This window comes from Eleutherodactylus coqui, unplaced genomic scaffold (assembly GCF_035609145.1).
Source record: "Eleutherodactylus coqui strain aEleCoq1 unplaced genomic scaffold, aEleCoq1.hap1 HAP1_SCAFFOLD_109, whole genome shotgun sequence".
Lineage (NCBI taxonomy): Eukaryota > Metazoa > Chordata > Amphibia > Anura > Eleutherodactylidae > Eleutherodactylus > Eleutherodactylus coqui.
In genome coordinates, this window is record NW_027102028.1 from 368,201 (window position 1) to 378,586 (window position 10,386).

Sequence of the window (10,386 nt, forward strand, 5' to 3'; positions counted from 1 at the left end):
TTTCTTAGTGACATCGTAGCACATGTCTATGATTATTTCACATTTACTGGTAATTGCATTTCCTCCCGTCCATCACAGTATTGTAATGAGCGATGGGGAAATGAGGTGAGTGATGGCCGGCTATTAAGGGGTGGAGGAGGCCGGATTTTTTTTTCTTAAGTGATCCAATGATCACAAGTTCAAGTCTCCTGAGCGGCCTAAAAAAAAGATTTAAAAATAAGTGAAAAAGTATTTTTTAATAAAAATATATATATATATTTACTAAAAAAAATTATAAAAAGCAGTCAAAAAGTCGTTCATACTCCAAAATAGTAGAAATAGAAACCGTCGGTCAATGACAATAAACAAGCCTCCACACAGCTGCAGCAATAGAAAAATAAAAAAACTCAAAATTATTTTTAAAAAACTATTTCATTTTTTAAATGTCGCCCAACAAAAAGCTATTTAAATTTAGTATCACAATCATACCGACCCACAGAATAAAGTCATCATCTCATTTTTGATGCAATGTGTACATTGTAAAAAACAGACAAAAATAGTGTAATTGCTTTTTTTCCATTTAACTTCACTTAAAAATCTGCAGGAAGTTTTTCAATACATTTTATGGTCCACTAATTGAAAAATAAAAATCGTCCTGTAAAAAACAAGCCATCAGACATCTACACTGATGGAAAAATGGATTTCAACTTAGACCCCAAGCATCAGTTAGATCATAAGTTACCAAAAATATCAATATTGTAATGCGTTTTCCTCTCCCTGCCACAGTGAGAACTTGAAGGGGTTAGCCCAATAGGCCCAAAGAGAGGTTAGTGTAGTGTAGGTCCCATCTACAAGAGGTCGCCTTGTCGTGGCAGATGGGCTCACATGTTTTGATCAAAATGTGTGCTAAGAACCTCACGAGTTTATGTGTCAGTAGATATAACAATAATGTCATTTAAATTCAGATATTAATTACTTGCAGTAGTGCTGCAGCTGCTTGTATTGTCGCAGCCACGGCATATATGAACCTGCGCGTTTAATTTGTTGGTAGGAAGTGCAGAGTAAATCTGTTTTTTGATATATTTAAAGCGGTGGCTGCCTCCATATTTCTCATGCACCCTCTCCACCCATGTGTCCCACATCCTCATTAGAGAAAGTAACTGAACCCCACTTTCCTGAATGCATTTAGTCTATGCAGCATTTAATGTCTGTACAGTATATTTTTGGTTCATATTGGGTACTGGGTAAAGATTGGTGTAATTATTAGTCAGAAAAGCTTAAGTGGTTCGGGTTGTTTGCTCTTTTCTAACATGCTTAAGTTGGACAATCCCTTTAATGTCTTCCTATTAAGCCTTGCCACATGCAGGACTTTGAAAGGAAGAAATCCATAGCAATCCTGGGAGACCTTCACAAGGCCCAAAGCTATCCTGGTTACCGAACGGTACCCCATGATCTCATCACAGGGGCCATTCAGGATACAGAAGGAGCCTCCTCCCTATTTAGTAACAATGCCCCTCGTGACCCTCTTACAGTTATAATGCCCATTAGACCCCCTTGCAGTGCAATCTGTTATATGCATTTGGAAAAAAAAAAAGCACATACTGACGTGCGTCTCTTCTCCCATCTCTCGGCCTCTGCTGTCTGCGTCACACAAGACTCATTCCAACTTCTAAAAAAAAAAAAATATACTCACCTTGTCCTGGCAGACGGATTTCAGCACGGTCGGCCTGCAGTGGGTGTGAGTGAGAGCTGCCCCTGATTGGCTCAGCGCTGAGCCAATCAGAGGCAGCTCTCACTCACACCCACTCACACCCACTGCAGGCCGGCCGCGCTGAACTCCGTCTGCCGGGACAAGGTGAGTATATATATTTTTTTTATTTTTACACATTTCTGGATGAATTGCAGGGAAGGGCTTATATATTTAAGCCCTTTCCGACAATTCATCCCGCGATCGCCCGCAGCGCATTGCTTTCAATGGAGCCGGCTGTATTGCCGGCTCCGTTGAATTCAATGCGCTGGACAGCTCCGGCCCGTTTCTATTGAAACGCGGCTAGGAGCAGTTTTTTTGGGTGATTTTTCGGCCCCGGTCACGTGATTTGCGGATGTGCATCCGTCATGCGATCCGCAAATCGCGGTAAAAAACGCCCGTGTGACTAAGGCCTAACAGAGATATTCGGCATGTGTAAAACAAAAGTATACAAATGCCGATCAACCTGCTTCGGGATCAGAACTTGTTACATCTGGTCAAAAATTTGGCCGAAGTAAAAGGACTCCAACCATCTAGGATTGGCAAAACCAGTTGGTTGGACGGTACTAAGCAACCAATGTACAAAATAATTCCCTAGTGGGGAACTTATTAACACTAGACATGTAATTCTGTATCCACCTGGATATTATAAGGGTAAATGTAGTTGTGGTCGGCACTCTGCTGTGTGCACAGAGAAACCAAGCATAAGGAACATAAGTGTCAGCACTGACGCCTGGTGGGAACTTGATTATTCGAGCATATGGTAATTTCTCAAGGTTTAAAAAAAAACAAAAACAAAAAAAAAACAAGATTTTTGTAAGAACTTATCATAAAATCTCTTTTTTGTCTTTTTCTTTGGGGGATACAGCATGACCTTGGGTATAGCTTCTGCCACTAGGAGGCGACTCTAAGCATAAAAAGTGTTAACTCCTCCCACGAGCTATAACCCCCTCCAAGCATCATGCTAGCTCAGCTTGTATGCAAGCAGTAGGAGCGGCCAGTAGGATATGATAATAGATAATAAATAACAATAATCAATCTAACACCAAGTGCGACCGAACTGAGAACACTCCAACCAAGAGAAGCATACGTTACCGTTCTAATACCAGACTGGGTGGGTGCTGTGTCCCCCAATGAACAAGACGAGAAAGAGATTTTATGAGAAGTTCTTACAAAAATCTTGTTTTCTCATCTGTATCATTGGGGGACACAGCAAAGACTTTGGGATGTTCTAGAGCAGCACCCAAGGGGATGGGAAAATAAAAGAAGCCGCAGGTGTCAAGAAGCATAACCAGCTTCTTCACCGCGACCAGCGTTAACTGAAGCCTAAGCATCCAGCAAGCTCAGAGACTGAGCATAAAGGAGCCGGAGTAGCGGTCCCAACCCCCCACCGGGAGAAAGCTCTCAATGCAGAGTTTCAGACGAGGCACCTGCTGTCCGAGTAACATGTGCCGGAACACGGCTAGAATGTGCCTGACATGGTGATCCTGTACCGCCGCGGAGCGGAGTCAGTGTGAGGTGCCCACGAAGGGCACGACTTGAACTGACAAGAGGGCCAGACGAAAGCCAAGGCGACTCTGACACTGCGTCAGGGCTGCCTGCAGGGAGCTGCAGGAGGGGCTAACGGGAGCTACCGACAGGTAATGCTCAACCCAGTCTGGAGCAGACGAGGGAAACTATGTGTCCATCCATAAGGAAGTTACCACAGGTCTCAACAAGGCCGGAGTAATGCCGGCAAATAGTTTGAACGTTCTTGTTCAGAAGACGAGATAATCTCTGCTGGATGTAATCTTGTACTGTAGACAGCGTACTTAGTAAGTGGCGCTCGCCGGCCGCTGTCCGCGTGTCATCCTGGGCTCGGACACTGCGGTACGTCTGCCTGCAGGCAACTGCAGGAGGGACAACAGGGAAGCTACTGACAGGCAAGGCTCACCCTGGTGTGGAGCAGACACGAGGAGCGATGTGTCCCAAGACTCCCTGTGCCAGTACTCTGTCCGTATGGAAGGTACCACAGGTCTCAGCAAGCCTGGAGTTAAGCTGACAACCAGTTCTAACACTGTTGTCCGTGACACAAGATATTCTCCGTCTGGATGTAAATCTCGTATTGTAGTGAGAGCGTACTTGGACCGTGGCTCTGGCCCTCCCTGTACATGTGTTATACTGGAATCCAACATCTGCGGTGCGGCTAGCTGCAGGGAACTGCAGGTATGGGAGGAACTACAGGCGACAGCAAGCCCAGAATCACGCTGAGGTTGGATTGGGCAGGGAGGAAACGTGACTATGGCGTAGTAGTAGGGGGCCATAGTGTTTGGGGTGGGGGAGGAGAAGCTACCTTAGAGCATTGCCCAACACTGGCGACTTTGGAACACACACAGGCTGCCTCCTGGTCTCCGCCATTGACAGCAAAAAAGACCGCAGGCGGCATTATACAGGAGACACGCGCGACCGAATATCAAGCTGCGCAGCAAAACCTATAGATAAGTCGCATGGTGGCAAAACACATCAGGCACACAGTATGGAATGCCAAACAGTAGCAAAATAACGCACATTGCGCCACACAGCGGCATACCTCACAGGCTGCTTGGCGCTACGCCTACATGCCGCTTAATAAATAGGGCACATTGCAGCGGCAATATAAACAAAATGGACCGCAGCCATAGAAACATGTCGGCCCACGGCTATAGAACCTGGCGGCTGACTGTCAAATGAAATTTCCGTCTCGTGCAACCCAGGGTGCGAGGTGGCGGTAAAGGAAAGCGATTAAGGCATGCTGGAACGGCGGCGAAAAATTAAAAATGACCGCTGATGGAACACAGACCACGCAGTAGCGGCAAAACGGCTACTGCACAGAAGGCCCAACTAGGAGCCCCTTTTTTATTTATTTATTTATTTTAATTTAGTAACCGGCCACCCCTTACACCAGAGTGGGGGCGCCACTCATGAGGCCCACAGACCTGCCACGACAGCTAACCAGCCTGCCGCGGCTGCAGAAGTTTCAGTAGGCCCATAAAACTGAGCTAGCTTATGCCTGCAGGAGGGATGTAGCTAGTGGGAGGAGTTAATACTTTTTATGCTTAGTGTCCCCTCCTACTGGCAGAAGCTATGCCCAAGGTCTTTGCTGTATCCCCCAATGATACAGATGAGAAAGAAAGGTTTGGGATATTTGGGTTGGACTGCCTGGCGACAAATGGTTTCAATAAACTACTGGAAAAAAATTTGAGTATTGTTTTTTGCATTTATATTGACTTTTTACTGAATTCTAAATTGTCCATTTTTTAAAATGTATTTTTATTAGCCATGCGTCATTTTGTGATCCTTCTATATCAGTCTATTAATTAGGTTTTTTGGTTAGGTTATAAATCCCAATAATATATACCTATCTAATAATATATGTAATTAGTTATGTGTAGTTTTTATATTCAATGGTTCTGTATGTTACAACTATTCATATTTAACCCCTTAATGACGCGGCCTTTGTTTCCCCCTATTTTCGTTTAATCATCCCTTTTAAAAAATATTAACTCCTTTTTGAATCCATTGACATAGCTGTATGAGGGCTTGTTTTTTACGGGGTGAGGTGCATTTTTTATTGGTACTATTTAATGTACCAAATAATGAACTGAAAAACGTAAAAAAAAATCCTTGGGTGTGTCCTGTTTCTACGGCGCAAAAACTGCAACAAAATGAGACGATACCTTTATTCTATGGCTCAGTACGATTACTATGATACCAAACTTGTATGGTTTTTTTTGCTGTACTACTTGTATTTTTATTCAAAGACATTTCATTTTTTGATATTATTTTCTTCTGAGTGCGATAACTTTTTTATTTTTCCGTCGACATAGTTGTGCGAGGGCTCATTTTTTGCTACTTCCTGTAGTTTACGTTGGTACCACTTGGGAACAGATACGACCTTTTAGTCGCTTTTTATTGCATTTTTTCTTGGAGACAGGGTGTCCAAAAAAGTACATTTCTCGCTTACTTTCTTTTTTTTCTTTTTCTTGGACGACGTTAACCATGCAGGGTAAATAATGCGTTACTTTGATAAATCACACTTTTACGAACACAGCGATACCAAATATGTAGTTTTATTTCATTATTTAGATTCTTTTATTGAAAATATGGCAGAAGGTGTTTTTTTTAAAACTTATATTACTTGTTTTTAAAAAATTAGTAAAACTTTATTGTTATTTTTGCTTTTTTTATAGTCCCCACAGAGAACCACAACATGTGATGTTTCCATCGCTCCTGCAGTATGATGTAATGTAATAGCATTACATCATACTGCGATTGGGCAGGCAGTCTATCAAGCCCCCCCATGGGGATAGCTTGACAGGCATACTGCCAAGACAGTTACGGGGCCTTTCAGAAGGCCCCGGGCTGCCATGACACCCGCACGGCTCCCTGCGATCATTCGGCGGATTTAAATGCCTTTGTCAGAATTGACAGTGGCATTTAAATGGGTAACAGCCGGGATCGGCCACCTGGCCGATTGCAACTCTTGCCGCCGAGTGTCGGGTGTAATAAGCAGCCTGCATCTGAGATGTATTAAAAGAGATAGCCGTGCGATCTCTCTTCATACATACCCCGACCCCGCAGAACGTAACTGTACATCCTATAGCGGGAAAAGGTTAATGTTTCCCAAATCCTCAGCATTTTAACAATGTTATAGTTATTGGACCAGGAATGGACCATACCGGTATTAAACATATTGTTTTACTTATCAATGCTGTACAAACAACAACAGTACAAGTTTTAACTCTCAGGATGGCTAAATAGCTAAGAGATATACACACCCCGCTGGAACGCACCGTTTGGAGTTCATGACGCTCCAGGGACGCCAGTCAATGTTCAGTGGAATGCACGCTGGAACGCAGCATCATTCCATGGCGCCGTGTGACGTGATCTAAGAGCGCCCACTCGGGATAATGTTCCATATGTCTGATATCAATAATTACATCACAACTACATGCCGCGACAGTACCCAGGCGAGCGAGCTCGGGGAGACACCTCGTTCATATAAGGCTAGCAGTAACGGACGCCAGCGTCACCATGTTATGATGCGTGGCATCATCAATGTGGGACGTACCGCGAGAACAGCGCCAGTACACCACTCCCCTATGAAGGAAATACCAACTAGTATAAAAGTAAGTCCTGTTACCCTCTTTAGTATGCTTGATAAAGGGGCACATACCGCCCTGAACCACATTGCATCGTCTGTTTTATTACCTGTACCCAGTGATTTGTCTACCTACCTGTATTTATTGCTATTTGGTCAATTAAAATCCCCCTTTTTGGATGACAATTGTTTTGGATAAACTTACCTGGCCTGCAGTCCATTTCGGGAGGTCTCAAGGACATGAGAGCTCCCATCTAAGTAAGTTTTCCATTTATCGGACTGTTTTTATGTTATCCTTATGAGCGCCGGACAACCAAACTAAACTAAATTATAGAGCTTACAGGGCAGGTTCTGAGGAGTCCGGGGGTGTCGTTTTTAAACTCACCCGGCTTGTTTCTGCGCCATCATATGTGGAAGTGGCACAAGTAGACTCATGTCTGCAGACTGTGCAAGGAAATACATATTGCTCTCTATGGAAGTGGACACACAGCTGTAGAGATGAGTCCGCTGGTGCCGATTTCCATGGGGAACAGCAGGGGAACAGGGAGCTAGGTAATTATATCATTCTTGGGCCCCTCGGAACCTATCCTACGAGTAGTAGAACTTAGTTTATGGTGCTTTTAGGTGGTGACAGATTCCCTTTAAAATGTTCCCATACATATTATATGAAGATCAATTTTAGCAGGACCAGACTACTATTTCATGTGTACGGGGATGTCCCAACTCTACCCTGACAAGGGTAAGTGCGATCAGGCATGATGGATCTCAACATAGCACTTCCTACGTGTGTGTCAGAAGGAATAGCTGTCACCCAGGCAACCATTTGGTCAACTACTGTCTAAGGTGTGAGACCAGCGATAGCCTTCATCATAAACACATGCAATACGTAATTGAATTGCAGACATGAAAAATATGCAAACTTTCCACAAGAAATAAAAGAACTCACCAAGCCATAGAAATCCGGGGATCCAGATAGTTCAGCTTGGAGGACGAGGCCATCTGTTTCTTGTCTTCTCTGTCAGTCTCCTGTACCTCCAAGTTCAGCAGCTGCTCTTCCATTCTCACGACAACTTTCTTCTTGCTTTCCAGAAGTCTAAGATGAAAGGAAGTCATCAGGTGCCGCATCCATAGAAAGATTTCTCCAAGTGACTGTTAGGGTGAAGCCGTACATTACGGATCTGACACTGATTTTCGCAGTGGCAAAATCTGCACAAAGTAGTGCCAAGATTTTGTGAAGTCCCATCTACATTGCTTGTACTGTGACACACCGCAGATTTACCGCACACAATTCAGCAGCAGTAAATGCGTATTCTACGTCTGGCCTTACACTGAGGGTGGTTTGCCACACAGCGCTTTTTGGAATAACTCAACTGCAGTTCTTTGAGGCCAACCCAGTAATGGGTTCCAGTAGAAAGGAGGAATCTAAGTCCTTCGTTTAAAGGAATTGTATCAAGACCTAAAGTTATCCCACGTCTCCTGGATAGGGAATAACCTTATAACTGCAGTGGTGGTCCAACCGCTTGGACTCCCACCCAGCCCGAAAATAGAGTTTCTGAAAATCCCTACATGAATGGAGAGGAGATTGCGCATGTGCAGCACCATTCTATTCATTCAATGACAATGCTGAAATTGTATAAACGCCGAGCAATCTCCAGTGCTGTCATTTAAATGAATTGGTAGTAGACATGCAAGATCTCTGCTGTGGTGGGACCATAAGGACCCCAGTTCTTGAGATCAGTGGAGGTCCCAGTGGTTGGATCCCCACAGTCAAAGTTTTCACCTGCACCAGTTTTGATGAATTTTCCTCCCAGCATCACATGTCGTCATTACAGCTCGTATGAACTGATCATAATGGTAGCTGATATACGGAATCCTAAGGATTAATACACAGGGGGATCTGGAAGGAAAAATTCCATTAGAAATAGCTGCACGCTCATTTACATGGTGCACACCACAATCGTAACCCTATTATGATGACAATTAGGGCATCCTACATACTACACCAGCTTCTCCAGGTCATTTCCCGCAGCTTCTTTCAGCGCCTTCTTTGTTTATGAAATTTGTTCTTTTCTGGTCTCAATCTGTAGAAATAGAAGAGAAGACAAAGGGGTTGTCCAGTTGTAAACCACTGATGACCTGTCCTTAAGATAGACAATCAATAGTAGATTAGTGGGGTCTGCTGCCCGGACCCCCACCAATCTGCTGTTTGCTGGGACGATATGCTTGTACACTAGCTAATCTCTACAAGAAGCAGACAGCTCTGTTTCCACAGCAGTGGCCCGGCCTCATATTGCAGGCTAAGTTCCCATTGAAATGAATAGCCTTAAATACCAAACCTCCCCACTGCAGTGGGAACAGAGCTGTCTGCTTCCTGCAGAAGTCATATGAGAGCAGGTGAGCATCGGCCGCTGAATAGCTGATCAGTTGGAGCCCCATCAATCTACTACTGGTGGCCTAGCTCAAGGATAGGACAGCAATAGTTTACACATGGACAACCCCTTTAAGTAAATTGCACTACGTTATTGGTATAAATGATTGGAAACCAGAGGCTGAAACCCGTGCAAACGCAACATTTCCTACAGTTGAGGCTTTGCTACAGTTAAATTCAGTCTATACAATCCTCTGCAATCCAAGTCTGGACCCCAAGATGATACATTGTAGCAAACTGTCAGCACAGAAGATAGATTGATACTGACATTTAGGACACAGAGGATTGAGTAGACTGGATACACAGCTGTGGAAAGTATTACGTTTGTACATGCTTTTAGTCTTTGGATGTAAAGAAGAAAGATGAAACAATACCTCTGCAGCGCCACCTATTGGATGGCAGCATTCTTTTAAATGAATGCTTGACCCGTAATATATAGTTATATAAAGGGTTAAGCATTGATTTGAAGGAATGCTGCCATCCAATAGGTGACGCTGCAGAGATATTGTTCCATCTTCCTTATGTACATATTACCCAGAGGAGCATGGATGGCCTTATGCATCTCCTCACTCACCTTTTTGGTGCTCTCTACCTAAGGAGTGATGTTACCCCTTCCGAACTGGATGTAAAGAAGAATTTCCCCTTTACTGACAGCAAAACGATGATCTGACACAATGAGTTAGTAAACAAATTGTAGAACTTTCGTTACACAATGGTGGATCAGCCATCTGCAGCCGGCGGCTCTCCCGCTGTTCTGTAACCGCAGTGTGATGGGAGTTACATATCACAGACCACTTTATGTAGTAGTACAAGTATATTGTTAGGGTTTTATATAAATTAAGCTTCAATGATATAAAACCCTAACAATGTACTTGTACTACTACATAAAGTGGACTGTGATATGTAACTCCCATCACACTGCGGTTAAAGAACAGCAGGAGAGCCGCCGGCTGCAGATGGCTGATCCACCATGTTATTGGTGACTGCGAGTGACATTATATTTCCTGCCCACCTCTGATCTCTTTCCTTTGGGTTTCTTCGCATTTTTGATGTTTTGTAGCATGCGACATTGCGAGTCAAGAACCTTGCGGGCTTCGCGAAATGCCCGCAACT

The 10,386-nt window shown here is 43.9% G+C and overlaps 1 long non-coding RNA gene across 1 annotated transcript in view; it reads right to left on the reverse strand.

Annotated features, from left to right (window-relative positions):
• LOC136594892 (uncharacterized) overlaps window positions 1-7,927 on the reverse strand; it is a 38,815-nt gene extending 30,888 nt beyond the window's left edge. Inside the window, exon 1 of the long non-coding RNA XR_010788621.1 lies at window positions 7,792-7,927. This is a non-coding gene — a long non-coding RNA (uncharacterized lncRNA). The remainder of the gene's footprint in view (window positions 1-7,791) is intronic.
• Window positions 7,928-10,386: the final 2,459 nt, after the last annotated feature.